The sequence below is a fragment of the Gordionus sp. m RMFG-2023 genome, chromosome 2 (assembly GCF_954871325.1).
Source record: "Gordionus sp. m RMFG-2023 chromosome 2, tfGorSpeb1-WG-v2, whole genome shotgun sequence".
NCBI lineage: Eukaryota > Metazoa > Nematomorpha > Gordioida > Chordodea > Parachordodidae > Gordionus > Gordionus sp. m RMFG-2023.
The window spans coordinates 15,022,216-15,039,034 of record NC_088776.1 but is presented as its reverse complement, the minus strand read 5'-3'; the positions used below and the strand labels follow the sequence as shown (position 1 = coordinate 15,039,034).

The 16,819-nt window shown below is 26.8% G+C and overlaps 1 protein-coding gene and 1 long non-coding RNA gene across 2 annotated transcripts in view; one reads left to right on the top strand and one right to left on the bottom strand.

Moving 5' to 3' along the window:
- The window catches only part of LOC135923860 (lambda-crystallin-like), a 32,507-nt gene that overhangs the window by 5,290 nt on the left and 10,398 nt on the right, over nucleotides 1–16,819 (top strand). The gene's annotated exons all lie outside the window — the stretch shown is intronic.
- On the bottom strand, nucleotides 13,206–14,472 carry LOC135924952 (uncharacterized). The gene is made up of 4 exons (XR_010571461.1): nucleotides 14,330–14,472; nucleotides 14,115–14,206; nucleotides 13,572–13,773; nucleotides 13,206–13,523 (listed from the first exon to the last, which is right to left on the bottom strand). It is a non-coding gene; the product is annotated as an uncharacterized LOC135924952 (long non-coding RNA).

Sequence of the window (16,819 nt, the reverse complement as noted above, 5' to 3'; positions counted from 1 at the left end):
TTGTCTAAAAGCAGAGGAGAAACGGGTAGAATTTTTTCGTAATAACATTAAATCAACATGTTTGGAAAAAAATTGCGAGCATGTCTTTACCTCATTCTAATGTCTCATCCGAGAGCATTTTTAGCCTGATGAGGATTGCCTGGGAAAAGGATTGCTTTAACAACATTAGAGGCCTAGCTAATGGTTAAACAAATTTATAATGTTATGCCAGGAATTTTATAAATATCTCAATAACGACTGTAAACGTTTAGTTCCATTATTTAAATCTCAAATAATATATAATTAACATATTTAATTTTCCATATTTTTTTATTTATATATTCGGATAAAACAAATATATTTTTTACATTGTAAATCAAAAATAGAGAGCATTACAATATCCTCAAACAAGACATCAATGTCTATCGGTATTTTTAAAATATTTGAACATTTTAATATAGTTTTAGCAATGGCGCCATAAAATTTATTGTCATTTTTAACTGTAAAGATTAACACATCTGCAGCATAATTTTGTGAATCTTTGTTAAGATTCTTCTGATTGCAACTGCACATTAACAGTATGTAGTAGATTTCCTACATGTGAAATCATTCCTAAATATACCTCTGCCATTCATTACTGAAAAAATTTTTCAAAATGTTAGGACAGCTTTTATAATCTTTATTTAAGAAATATTTAAAGGTTTATTAAATTTTAAAATTCTATGGATGGCGGGTATTAGGAACATATCGCAACCAACATTGTGCTGACTCAATTCTGTATATACACTGGTTTTTTCCAAATTCACTGAGGCATTATCAGATCATAAAGTTGACATGTAATTTATTGATAATCCAGAATCTGCTATATTTACTATTATATGGTTAGCTATGTCTTTGGATTTTTCACTATTTGAGGGGAAAAAATTTTTTCTTGATACGTCCTTAATTTTTTAAAATAGCGAAGGATCAAAAAATTTTTTTTTATATTTCCCTTATTAGATGCATCTGTTAGAATTGCATATGTATGCCCATCTTTCAAATCGTCAAGAATTGACCTCCTGAATTCAGGTTCTAAAACATTGATGATATCCTTGCTCATTTTTGTTCTACAAGTAAAGTTTTCATTTATCTTGGAGTCGTTAAATATTATGGGGAAAGATTCTACCTACATTGTAATGATAAGTAGCTCTGTGAATGTTGTACTACAAGATAAGTAATTACAATTGCTGCAGTTGCATCTGTATTATTTCTTATTTTTGGAGAATATTTTTGTTTTGCAATGGATGTAGATACACTCTCCTGCATTGATTATAATAATGTGATTGAACAATAATAAATATAATTATCATTGAAATGAGTACAATATTACCTTATTATATATTTAAACGTGATACGTGATAATTTAGCGCCTATCCATATAATGTTATACACACACACAAGGAAGATTTCCAATTGCGGATGTTTTGTGGGACATTCGCATAAAATATATTTTTTACATTGTAAAATTAAAATCGTTTATTTTTTTATAAAATTTTATCTTGTTTACATTCTTTTTTTTAAATTAATATATTTTAATAAATCAAGATGTTATTTTATTTCGAAAAATAGTTACCGAATTTGTATTTACATAAACTAATTATAAAAAATAATAGGCGGATAATTAAGTCAATTCAAAATCCCGGTAGCAAATTTTTTATTTCTACCGCAATTTTATTTCTCCCGCAAAATACTAAATTTCTCCCGCAATTTGAAAATTTTGACCTGGCAACCCTGCTTATACCACAATTCTTGGTATGGCCACATCTTATATATTCTAAAACTCAATAATGTCAGCAACCTCTTCCTGATTAATATATCTCAAAACAAATCGGATTTGAAATTTTAGCTAAATCAAGCTATTCTTGATTAATTTATCTCCTTTTTCTTTAATTCCAATAATTTATATAAACATTATCTCATTATACATAATTGTATTAATAATATTGTACATTTATTTTAGTTATCAATACTTAAAATAAAATAATTAAATTTTAATTAAAAATCCAAATTTCTCTATCTTCCTATACTTCTATACTTTCCTTTTTTCCCCCTTCTATTATTATCTTTTATTTATTTTTTAGTTTATACCTTTTAATGGATGCTTGCTGTTCCGTAAAAGGTACTGTCATTCCTCTTTAATTAAACGGGCCCTGATAGTAGGGTAAATTGCTGCCAATTTTTTTAGTGAATCTTTGCTTATTCACGAAAGGTACCGTAATTTCTCTTAAATTAAACGGGCCCAGACAGTAGGGTAAATTTGCCTTCTAAGGAGTGGTGGAGTGCCCACTTAATTGTGGGATGACTCCCCAGTGTATAATATATGATTTGCATTGTTGGATATTAATATTTTCTAAATGGAGGCTAAAAATGAAATTATAACTATCATTGGAATGTAGTTTTACAATTTTTATTTATGGTAAATGATCTAAGATTATCAAATTTTTATAGTATAGTTTGTTAAGTCTTGAATTATAAAGCATAATAGTTGATTAAATGTTTATTCAATGAAATTTATGTATAAAAATATATTTAAATTATATTCATACAATATCTACTATCTATAATACTTAACATGGCTCACTGGCCTAACTAGAAGTGAGAAATAAAAAAAACCTTCTTAAAGCTAATAATAATTATTCATTACACTCCTTGCTCCAAAAATTAAAAAGTATTTTAATACCCTGGTCAAAGGTTATCCTACTCTTACCAATAAAATTTATTTAAAAATTATGTATACACCTATTAGAAGTCTACAATTAATGCAAACACCTCCTCACTCATTGTTTTAAATTATGGCCTGCCAAAATATTTGATTGGTTTGGTAAGGCTATTTATTTTGTACTTATATGAATTAAAAGATTAATTTTTTAATAAGCTTGTACTACTCATTTCTCAAAAAGCTTCAACCCCACTCACACAGTATATTAAAATGTTTTTAACATGTCTACTGAATGTTTATATTTTTTAACCTATAAACCTGCCCATTGCCAATCTATAACACTTTAATATAGCTTTTCTATTTTACATTAGAAGTTAGCCTAAACTGGCTTAGGTTTTTTTTTAGCAAAACAGTTTGTAAAAAAATTATTTTTGGTAATCCCGAGTCCAATACATCTAAAAATGTTATTTAAAAATTTTATTGAAAAACATGTGATGAACCTTTTTTTTTAATGGAAAAAAATGTAGCCAAAACTTTTTTATAAAATTTTCTTAAATTTAATGCTTGTTTTTAAAGTTTTGGACAAATTAAAGTTCATAGATCTATCTAGCTTAACTCAAGTTGGTCAGATATAGACAGACATTCTATTATACTTGTCAATGTTAAATGACTCAATTTAAGCCTTTAAAAATGGCTAACTCAATTTCTCTGCCTAAAATAGTAAGTTAGCTATTTTAAAAAATTGGCCTAAAATCAAGCCATTTAGAAATATTAATTGTCAGCTTAGATTTTAGCTTTGGCATGATTGTCTGTAAACCTGGACAAAATTTTAGTTTTTTTTGTTTTCTTAATGTTTATTACTATATATTTTAAAAATATAACTAAAAAAACCATTTTTTCAACAATTTAATATAAAAAATAGGATTAGACTGGAACTTATAGCTTAAATAAAATCATAAAATTTTAGGCCTGGTTTGATCAGGCATGGATATTAGAAAAAATATTATATTAGATCAATCAGATATTTTATTTTTTCCTTGTATCAAGGGACCTGAAAATAAGTCCAATGCAGTGGATTAATATGAATTATTTAAAAAGGTGGGCTTTCCTACCTCATAAAAGGGTCATTCCATGTCAAATCAATAAAAATATAGGCTTTTTGAATTTTGATTATAACAAATTTACTATACAAACCAGTGGTCTACAAATGGTAAAATTTCCAGACCATGTCCAGTGGGAATTTAGTTCTTGACCCAGCAAAATTTTTGCCTGGCCCAGTTTCCATTTTTACTAAGATTGACCAACTTGGTTTTTAAAATTTTTTTTAAACACAAGGTCTATGTTGTCCAAGTGGTTTATCATTTTTGTAATCAAGTTGTATCACAAATCATCATAACGTTGGCTTGTCCCAATCGTTGGTTTGATCAATTCGATTTTGCACGTTGGTTTGTTTGATCACAAGCTTGATATCCATATCGTAAATTGTCTCCATTAATCATAGCTTGTTAGATAGTACTCAATTGTTATTATCATTTTTCCGAAATTGTTATTATCATAAATAAGTTGCGAATAAGAAATAATAGTTCATCATAAGAATAAATGAAGAATGATAAATCAATAAGATTGTTATATTTTTAGCGTTTTAATATAAGCGTTTTAATATAAGCGTTTTAATATTTAATTTAGTTTATGCAATTTAACATTTATTTTATATTTTAAGTTAAGCAGGTTTTTTTTTAATTCGCACAGGTCTAGAGATAGGTGTTATATCGTTATTATCAGTAATTTTTATATTTTTGTCCATACTTCCCTCCTTAAAAGAATTTTATTCTCCTTCTCCTCCATCGGTTTTAATAAGTCCCATTTAATTCTAATATCTCGATTAAACATTCTCTGTGATGGTGTAACTCCTGTAGTATCATTACGCGTATTTCTGTAATTAAGTAAAAATTTGCTAAGTGCGATATCTGGGTCTATTTTAATATTCCTTTTCATATGTGTTTTGAACGTTCTAACCATGCGTTTAACCTGATCATTGGATTGCTGGTGATAAGCAGATGTAAGCACATGTTTAATACCAAAATTGTTGCAAAATTTTTCAAAATCGTTACTCGTAAAGTTAGTGCCGTTATCAGTAACTATAGTTTCAGGTATTCCGTATAGCGAAATAATTTTAAAGATTTCTTTTAAAGTAACATCAGTCGTAATATTTTTAACAGGAATAATAATTGGAAATTTGCTGTAGGCATCGACTATTATCAACCAATTTTTTGTGAAAAACGGACCCGCATAATCTATATGTATCCTTTCAAACGGTTTGGTTGCCGAAACCCATGGTTTTTGTATCTTTATAGGATTATCATGATATATATTACAATCGTCACAACTTTTCACTTCCATAACGATATCATTATTTATACCAGGCCACCACATGTAATCTTTGGCTAAGGATTTGATTTTTCCTGCTCCCAAGTGACCTTCATGTAATGACTGTAGTATAGTTTTTCTCATAGAAGACGGAATTATGATTTTATTGATTTTGTAAAGACAATCCTTAATTATACTTAATTCCAATTCAATGTTTTTATAAATATTATTCATTATAGATCTGTTGTTATTAATATCATTTATGACTTGTTTTAATTCCGTATCTTTCAAAGTTTCATCACGAATTTGATCAAAGTTAATAGGTAAATCCTCATATTCATTTATTATGGTTACATCTTCAATAGTTTCATCACGACATTCTTGTGGTAATCTTGAAAGGCAATCAGGAACAACATTATATTTACCGGCTTTATACTTTATATTAAAATCATATCCTCCTAATGTAATATTCCACTTCTGGAGTCTTAACGACATGGTGCTATTATCCTTAAGACCCTTGGTGAAGATGTGAACTAGAGGCTTATGGTCAGTAATAATTGTAAATTTTGTGCCGATTAAATATTCCTGAAATCTCTTTATAGCGAACATTATAGCGAGAGCCTCACGCTCAATATTGGTATAGTTCATTTCAGACTTTAATAAAGTTCTCGACGCGAAAGCTATAGGTTTTTCTTTACCATCTTTTTCAATATGAAATAGTACAGCTCCTAAACCACATTTTGATGCGTCAGTGGCTATCCCTATAGGTAATTCAGGGTTAAAATATGTCAAAGCAGGTGGAAGACTAATTAACTTCTTTAGATCATTAAAACTTTTAGAGTGTTCTAGGTTCCAAGCCCATTTTTCTTTACTGACAATCTTATAAAGAGGATCGGCAATTTCCGCAAAATTGTTCAAAAATTTTCTATAGTAGCCAGCCATTTCCAGAAATGTTGATAATTCAGCAGCTGATTTTGGTTCTGGCATATTAATTATTGCTTCAATTTTGTCGTGATTAGCATGAATCCCCTTAGCGTCAATATCATGACCCAGGAACCTCACTTTGTTTTTAAAGAACACACTTTTATTAAAGTTAGGTATTAGCCCAAACGATGATATTCTATCAAACACTTTTTTTATGTTGTTTAGGTGGGCTTCATCGTTTTTTCCAGTTATAAGTAAATCATCAATATAAAATATAACGTCATCCATGTCACCGAAGATTTGATCCATAATCTGTTGAAAAATTGCAGATGAGGTCTTAAGCCCAAAAGGAAGTCTAGTAAATTGGTAATATCCCTTATGCGTAGATATGGTTAAAATATTTCTGCAACTTTTATCAATTGGTATCTGTAAGAAAGCATTTTTAAAGTCAATCTTCGTAAATTTCTTTCCTTCCGAAAGTTTAGCAATTAGATCATTAATTCGTGGTAGAGGGTATCTAAAGTCTTCTAGAGCTGGGTTTACAGTGTCCTTAAAATCAGCGCAAAGCCTAATGCTCCCATCATCTTTGTAGACAGCGGTAACAGGACTTGCCCATCGGACATCATTCACCGGCTCAATAATTTTATCATGTATCCATTTTTTAAGTTCATTACTAACAAGATTAATTTTTGAATAAGGAATACGTCTAGGCGGTATAATTTTAGGTTGGGCATCACTTCTTAAATGTAACTTGACACTTGCTCTGATGATTGGCCCATTAGTCAATTTCGATTCACACTCTTTAATCAATTTTTTTATTTCATCTTCGTAATTAGTGTCAATATTTGCTATAAATTTATTTAAAATATTTTTGAAAGCATTGATCCACGTACGTCCCAACAAGGCATTTTTACTTGATTCAACGACTACCTCTTGTAAATATTTGGAAATATCATCATAAGTCACTTTAACTTGAGTAGTTCCTATGATTTTGATTAAATTCCCGTCATAAGCAGTGAGTTGTAGCTCGGATTTCTTAAGATCTCTAATACCAAGTTTTTTAGCTAGACCATGAGGTATGATAGTGTATTTGGATCCAGTGTCCACTTGCATACAAGTAACAATGTCGTTCACTTTTAAAGTAGTCATAAAAGCGTTATCTTTGTCATTAATCATATCGCCAGATAAATTGTTGACATTAAAATCATTATCATCTTTGTTCTTTGTAGAGTCGCCTTTTTCTTCAATAATTTCTTCAATATTCATGTTGTAATCATTATTGTATTGTATTTGCTTTCTATTATTTTCGTCGCCACTTCTATAATTATTTGAGTTGTTGTTATATTGTATTTGCTTTCTCTGATTGTTGTAATAAGATTGGTAATTGTTACGATTTCCGTCACCGTATTGGATTTGTTTTCTTTGATTATTATTATACCATGTATTATTTCTACCATAATTCGATTGATTATTATTATTATAGCGATAATTGTTATAGTTATAATTATCGTGGTATCGCGAATTATTATTACCATAATTGTATCTAAAATTATTATTGTAATTCCCATTTCTATATCTATTATCATAATTATTTCTAAAATTATTATCATTTCTACTGCAAAAATTTTTATCTTTATCGGACTTGATATCCTTATTTATATAACTTATATCATTATCCTCCGACTTAATATTACTAGAATCCAATTTCACCCCTAATTCCACCATCTGATTCAATGTAAGGTCAAAATTTTTGGAGAATTTGTATTTAATCTTATCGTTTAAGGTAGATGTCCGTAATTTCTCTTTTAATCTACTATCGTCCAAAAAATTACATTTCTTATGAAGTTTCGATACTCTAATGTACCACAGCATAAAACTCTCTGATGAGATTTGTTGAAGAAGATTAAATTTATTAATTAAAGTATTTAAATTTAGCGCTGGTAAAAGATAGGTTAACTTTTTAATCACAATTTTAAGATCTAAAATATCGGTATCAGAACAAATTGCCTTAATGTCGTCAAAAACTTCGTCTGATAAATTATTAAGCAAAGTATTAATTTTAATAGAGTCCGATAATGTACTGGTCGAAAAGTAATTTAATATTCTGTCTAAATAAATTTCAGTAAGAGGACCCACTAACTTAGGGATCTTATGTGTAAATTCTTGTTTAATTTCCATATTTAATTAATAAGACACATAAATAAGCAATTATAACATTTATTATTTTATTAATTCAAGTTTTGGTATAACTATTTATGTTTTAACGAATATACAAATTAATTCAATGAAATCACTATCGCTATAAATATAGTGTTTCCCGTTTAATAATTCAAAGCAATTTATCATGTCTCTTAAATTCATAAATTCAAACAGTACATTCTCCGTACCGTTTATCCTAGAAAAGTTGACATCGCAATTATAAGTTAAATCAAATAGAATATCGTAGATGGAAATTTGATGGGGTACATTTAGTACTTTGAAGGCGAACATAATTGATGAAAATAATTTTGAAATGACTTACCCTTTTTTTTATCCATCTTATATAGAATTGTTTGTACCATTTTATAATTTTTTTTATTAACCATATTTACAAAGGGAAAAAAATTTTATTTTTAAAAAAAAATTTCTATGAGGCGAGTTTCTTTTGCCAAAACTGGAGCACCATGTAGAGTAACATGAATATGTGCACAAAGGTAAAAAGGTGTTTATTTATATTTAACTTTATTAATACTATTAATACTAATTTTTTCCATTTCACACTTCTATTATATACATTTTTTATAAGTCCAAATTAGAATATAAACGAAATACAAAAAAGTAAAATAATATTAAAAAAGTAAGGTTACGCCGTTTATAAAATAAAATTAGATTATAACAAATAACAAAAATTAGATTATATAAATAATAAAAATTAGATTATAAAAAATTCAAAAACAAAAAGTATATAACGCAACAACGTATTAGCATAATATCTTCCAAGAGTTGTTCACTCATCCTCGATCTATGTGGTGAAAGAATGAATTTCAAATGTGAAAAAGATCTTTCAACGCTAACCTATGTTAAATGTATTTATATGTGAAAATATGATAAATTAACTTGGGTTGCAGGAACAGCAAATAAGATTTTAGATAAAATATATAATTCAGGGGGTTCCAGCTTAGCAGACTCCCAAAAATGCAAAATATTTTCCTTCTTATCTAATCTTTTATAATCGCTAAATCCAGTAATTATTGTTCCAATACTTTTCTCAGCAATCGTTGGCCCTCTTTTAAGTATTTTCTCCTGCCTTTCTTTAAGTTGTATCAATTTCTCTAAATCATCTTCTTGTTCAATAACTTCATCGGAACTTATATCATCAGATAAAATCGGCGTTGTTAAGCTTTTAATTCGTCTCCATAAATTGACAAGATGCCTCGCACAAATCTTATCATCATCACTAAGTAATACCTGTAATATTTAAGGATTTATATTGTTTATATTTAAATATTCCATAAAATAACAATTTTAATATAAATCTAAAATAATTAATTTACTAAGCTTTTAATTAACCTTGTATCCTTGGGTCCAGGTATATGGCATCTAAGAGAATTTCGTTCTTTATAAACCTTTCTTCTCTGTTCTTAAGACAAGAATATAGTAATTGAGCAAAATGGTTTGGATTTTTTTCCAGTTCGATGCAGCATCTTAACCATGCTGCATAAAAATCTGTCAGTGTTAACTGTTCAGATTGGAATTGTTTGGTTGCGATTTTTAGCGGTTTTAAAATTTCAACAATCGTTATTATCTCTTTCCAATCTTCAGTCAATAAATAATCAGATTGCTCTGAAAAAAAATCTTCGATATTGGGTTTTAGTAAAATCAGCCTTTCTAACATATCATGGGTTGAATGCCATCTGTGGCAATCTAACACAGGCTTAGGGAGTTTCATATTTTTTAATAACTTTTGGTAAGTGGGATGTCTTAATTTTAAATTTAGGCTCCTAGCTTTTGCAATGGTTTCCACAATAGGTGATAATTTTATAGCATCTTGAAGTGCCAGCTGAAGTGTGTGAGCTGCACACCGTACACTATAAAGCGGATAGGATATAATAGTTGATAAAAAAGTATTTTGTATATCATCAATATCATATTTATATACATTTACATCCATATTTTCTTCATCTGCTGATTCACTCCTTATATCATAATCAGTTTCAGGTTGCAGGAGCTTTATAGCTCTTAAAAAATTACAACCATTATCAGAAGTAATTGTGTATATTTGTTCAATATTAATTTTAAATTTTAGTAAAGTTTTTAATATATTCTCTTTTATATATTCTCCTGTACATCTCTCTTTCAGCTCTACAATTCCAAGAGTCCTCAAATTTATAATGGACTTTGATATAAATTGAATATTTACACCAAGAATTGACCTATCTAGTCGTTGAACTGCATCAACTTTTAAACTTATTAATTTTCCTTCTACCTCTCTCGATATTTTGTCTCTAATTGATTGGGCTGTTTTATTAATAGTTCTGGATAAATTTTCTTTGTTTATAACTAAATTGAGCCCAGATAGGAGTGGATTTATGATTCTTTGAAATCCCGAATCTTCAATAATTGATAAAGGCCGGCCATTTACAGTAGCAAGTTCTAGTATAGAACTCATCAAATTATTAGATGATATATTTATACTTATATGCTTTTTTGGAAAAAAGGTTTCTATATTAATTTTAGGTTTTTTTGCCAATAACAATTCCTGATATTTGGTTTTTTCATTTAAATAATTTAAATATTCATTGTTGTGATTTCTTTCCAGGTGTCTTTCTAAATTTGACAAGTGATTACCAGACATTTTTACTTTGCAATATGAACATATTGATTTTTTTTCTATTGTATTAAGGGTAAAATGCTTATCAAATATGACTTTATCTTTAATCTTAAATCTATAAAAAGAGAACAATTTTTTTAAATAGCAATGATTTCAGAATTAAAAAAGAGATATTTATAAATTTAATTTCATTTATAATATGCACTTCATTAATATCTTGTAAAAATTAATCTGAACCAAAAATAAATGATTAGCATATATAAATTTTAAAATCATTTTAATAAGTTCACAAAAACTGCCCTACATTTAACAATTTTTAAGTTAGATGTTTAGAATTTTTAAAATTAACAATATAATAATTTTTACTTTGATTTGTTAACCATTTTCTTCTAATTAATAATCTTTAAGAATAATAAGATAAAAATTTAAAAATAAATGGCGTAAATTAATTCAATTGTTTAAATTTTTTTAACACTCCAATAGGAATCGAGAATAAATTTAAAAATGGCATAAATGAATTAAGTTGTTTAAAATTTATTAACACTTCATTTAATTGGAAATTTGAAAATATAATATTTGTATTTACATATATTAATATATGATTTTAAATAATACACTGAACCCGATTGAACCCGGGTTCAAATAAAATTCTTGGGTTTGGTTCGGGGTTTTGAAAATTTTATAAATGGGGTTCGGTTCGGGTTCAGAGTTTTTTTCTAAAAACCCGGGTTCACTTCTTCGGGTTTGGTTCGAATCCCAGGTTTTGGAGATATCCGACTCTATGAGTGTTATTTAATTAAACTGCACTAGTAGTAAATAATAAATTTAGTGTTAAAATATTATTTGATAAATTTTCTTACCCAGAACAATATTTAAAAACCTCATACAGAAAAATAGTTTCTGATTTTAAGGATATTTTAGACAAACATTACTTATAGTATTCTATATAAATACAAAAAAATATGAAAATGGTGTATTTCATTTTCTTCTTCTAAATGTTTAATAATATTTCTTTATATTTTTAATAATTACTTATCTAAAAAGATCCTATTACATTTTATTCATTTCTATGCCTGGCACCTAGACAAACTTTGAGGGCCGTGACTGCTACTAACGCCCGTGATATTTAGTGAAAAAACTAAACTAAATATCACACCTGCGATATTTAGTAAAAATACTAAATATCACACCCTCGTTTATTAAATATGTGTTTAATTTAATTCTTCCATTTTTTATAATAATATTTATTTACTTGAGAAAAACTACCAATGTAATATTTTATATTAATAATCTAAATATTTTTATGTAACAATGAAGAGGATAAACTAATCCATATTTTCAAATATTTTTATCATTCATAAAATAATTTCAGTTGAATTATATTAAAAATAATAGCCCAGTGTAATTCTGATATTTCAAATAAAACTATGATATAAATTTAGGAAGCTTGGAAGGATTAGGAAATAACTAATATAAAGTAATTATACCAAGAAGACCTACTTATTAACATAAGTTTATAAAATTAAGTTAAGTATGCACAACGCAATCTCTATAGCAAACAATCCAAATTGAAAAACTAAAAAAAATATGAATATGGGTTTATAAATGCAATAAATACATTTTGATTATGCTTATTAATTGTAAAAAATAATTTGAACCCAAGTTTTTTTTAAAAACACCCTAATATTTAATCAAAGAATATTAATTTATGAAATTTTAATTGCCATACATTAATCTCAAAGACTCTAGTTTTTTTAATAAATAAAAATTACAATTTTTTACATTTATCTGGTTTCTAAGATTTTAAGCCTCTACTTCTAAGGCATTAATTTGCATTTTTTGTTCAAATGAGATATTTACATTTAATAAATATGACCAATAGTCAAAACTGATAATTAACCTTCTAAAATTTAATAATATATTATTCTAACTATTTTTCTTTACTTTTCATAAAATAATTTAAAATGATAAATACAAAAAAAAACTTAATCTTTATAGCATGGAGGGGGGTATGTATGAGGCTAATTGTATAAAAATTGTTATTACTTATTTTTTGTATGGATCTTTTATCTTAATATTTGTAAGTAAAGTATATATCTCAAAATAATTTAATTTTGTTTGATTATTCAGCACTTATAATGGTTATTTGGAACTTGGGAGGAATTACATAGACCCCACCTAATCTTGCCCATTATGTGGGGTTTTTTTATACCTAATTTGAAGAGCTAAACAATAAAAAAATTTTAAAACTGTTATTGAAATGGATTGATAATAATTTATTTACATGTTAAAAATAGGCTTCAACAAATAAACCTTTATGCACAAATACAATTAGTTGACTAGATAATACTTTTTATTAAAATATAAAAAATTATAAATAAATTGATAATTATTTACATGATAAAAATAAACTATAATGATAATTTAAATTTCTTATATAGATACAACCAATAAATTTATTTATATCAGGAATAATAAATAATGGATAAAATAAAAGCCATTTATGATTTAAAAAAACAAAGATATTAGTTTGAAGCAATGTTGCAGCACAGGAAATCTCAATATCTGTTGCCCATGTACCATTGCAACCCATTTTGTTCTTCACAATGTAAGTAATCCATTGTGCTATCCCCTATGAACCCTCTAAAGAAGTTGATGTGCTTTTTTTGAAGCATAAAAGAAATCAGAATAGTCCTGATCATTTCATGATGATGCTCAGCATTGCTGATTTCCTTGCTAAGACATCTATAATAATATTTAGAATAGATTCTATAAGTGTTATTAAAAAAATACCTGAAAAAGCAATTTCCATCACTTATAATTGGATCAATATCATCAGGATCCCCCAAGCTTAATAAATAATGATTTTGAGTACTTTGTGACACAATCAAATTCAGGCCTAATTTATCAGAATGATATTTTTCCCATTCTGTTCTTGTTGGCTGGAAAACAAATGGAATTTTGACAGGTTGATAATTATGAACAAGTTTATTCACTAAAATAAATTTAAAATGTATAGTAGTGTATATTACAACTAACCAAATGCAAAGGACTCTAAAAATTTAAACATCTCTATACCTCATATTGATGTCAACAGACTTTATACAATAATGATTAATAGATTAAAAAATAGTTCATTGCATAACTTAATATAGAATTAAAGTTTCTCATAATGAAGTAAGATATTTGTAAAATATATTATAAAATCTATTAACTAAGCCAGAAATTAGCTTATAAAATTGATAACATTTGGACTGAATTCAACTGACAAAGTATATAGAATAGCATAAAATATCTTTATATCATGTTTAATTATTAGATTTATAAAAAGTTTACCTTTATACTTTCTAATTCTGTGCCTTCCATAGCAGAAAATTTATGTAAGTAGAGAAGTGGAATCAAAATATATTTTGCTCTAACCAGAATACCTATTATTTATATTATAATTTATATAAAATAAATCTGTATATTCTATAAAACAAAACAATAATGCTGAAAGCTGGGTTCAGAGAATATTTAATTAATATATAAAAAATAAATTGTTTATTTACCTTTATTTCTTATTCTGTACTTTCCATATCAGTAAATTTATAGTAGAGAAGTATCAAAAATAGCTTAGAAAATAAAATCCATTTTTTTTATAAAATGGAGGATTTTAATTATCGCGGGAACATGGTGTTAAACAAATTTAATAAACGAGGGTGTGATATTTAGTTTTTTCACTAAATATCACGGGCGTTAGTAGCAGTCATTATCAACTTTGAGATGTGTGATAAACTTTGGATTGAGTCCAGATATTTGACATAAAAATATGACATAGGTTATCTTATTGATTGATTTTTCCCTATTATTAATCAATAAAATTATTTATGTATTTTAAGCATTATACACAGCTCAACCCGCAAGCTGGGCTGGGAAAATTTTTTTATTAGCTGGGCAACTCATGTAATAAATTTAAATTTAAAATAATTTAAATATATGATATTTATATTAAAAATATTTTTCATAATGACCAGATAGCATTTATAAAATTTTAATGGACGATTTGCTGAGCAAGTAAATTGTTGTATAGCTTATTTGTTGAAAAATATATTTATAATAAAACTACTTTAAGTTTTTTTTACCCATCCCACCCCATAAAATCCCGATATGCGGGTAACATTATGAAATTCAATACTTAAATGTATTGTTTGATAATAAAAAGGCATTAATCAATAAAATAACCTATGTAATATTTTTATGTTAGATATTTGCATGACCCAAAGCCAAATCCGCATCCCAAAGCCTCTTTCACAAATCAGACATTAGAAATATTCTGATGGGGACCATTAAGATCATATAATTTAGAAAATATAATGTATGAACATTTTAATTATTTAAAATCTAATAAGATACACCATTTATAGTATAAAAAGGCATTAAACTATTATGAGAACCTATTATATCATATATTATTTAAAGAATATAATGTAAGAACATTAATAATCATTTTATCCAATAAAATATAATACGTCACGTATAATATATAAAATTTTTATTGATTTTATCTATGATGTTGCTGTAAATGAGGGGGGGGGGGGGTTAAGTCTATATAAATCATAGATTCAATTATATTATATTATAAAAGAAACATTATAATTTTATTTAAATGAAAGGTCATATTAAAAACAATTAACGATTATAAAAATATAGCGCATATATATGAAAATTTAAAACAAACAACTGGAGAAAAATTAATTAAGAGATCGATTTTCATTTCTATATGTAACCATGATTAGCAATGCAATTACTTTGTTGAATAGCCAACTACAGAAGGCCCAATTCTATCAACCTAATACCTTGGTTCTTCCAGTAGATTGGGATTACACATGCATCGATTTTTCGGCATCCAATAGAAATGCTTTGGCACATTCAGCTGATTTGAAAATAAACTAATAAACAGACATCGCAACATAATTTTTTTTCCATTTATCACCAATACTCTTGGTATTTTTGATGATGGATTCCTTAAATTTATCACATTATTAGGGAGACAATTAAGCCAAATAAGTAGCTATCATAATAAAGCCTTCTACTTTAAACAAGCCATTACGATGGCTATTCATCAAAGTGATTGCATTATTCGTGGTTCATATAGCAATGCAAATAAACCGATCTCTTGTTTTTTTAATTTTAATAAAGTTGTTTGATTTAAATTTCTACATATATCATGCGCATTATTTTTATAATCATTAATTGTTTTTTTATATGGCATTTGTTTTAGATTCGTTTTAATAATAAACTCATTGAATAATAAATAAATAAAATTTTCAAATGACATGTTTGATGATCCTAATAAACAATTTTTTAACTATATAACAGTAGTTTCATTAAAGTAAGGAGAGGGGCAGAGGCTCGAGACCGCTGAAAAATTTGAAGAGTTCCTTCAAAATTTTGAAAATGTTAGCTTTAAAAAAGAGGTAATTTGGGATAATATTAGCTAAAAAAAAAGATAATTTTATAAATAATTTTAAAAGAAATTTTGAGCCCCCTGAAATTGTAAAGGCTAGTGACTCCCCTGCTATATATATATAACTTGGACTTGATGTTGCGAACAAATAAACCATTTATACAAATTAAATCATTTATATATAGAGATGTAAATTTTCCGGGATAATTAATTCAGGGGAAATAACGGAAATTTAAAAAATAACCACAAAATACACTTTAAACCTTTCAATTTTTTTTATTGAATGACTTTATAAAATTTGGGGAACTAAGGAAAAATAAAATATTTAAACAATATAGACAAAAAAACACTGTAAACATTTCATTTTTTATACAAGTAGCATGTATTATAAATTACATTTAAAATTTATGTAAGCTAATGAAATAGCATCAACATCTTCATGGGATGTGGTTGAAATATCATAATTATCACTTGATATTGATAAATCGAAATCCTTAACATGAATGCATTTATGTAATCCTTTTAATGTATGTTATGCCTGATTGATATTAATTTTTTGACTCTTTCTTTCTTTATTCTATTTCTCATTTTT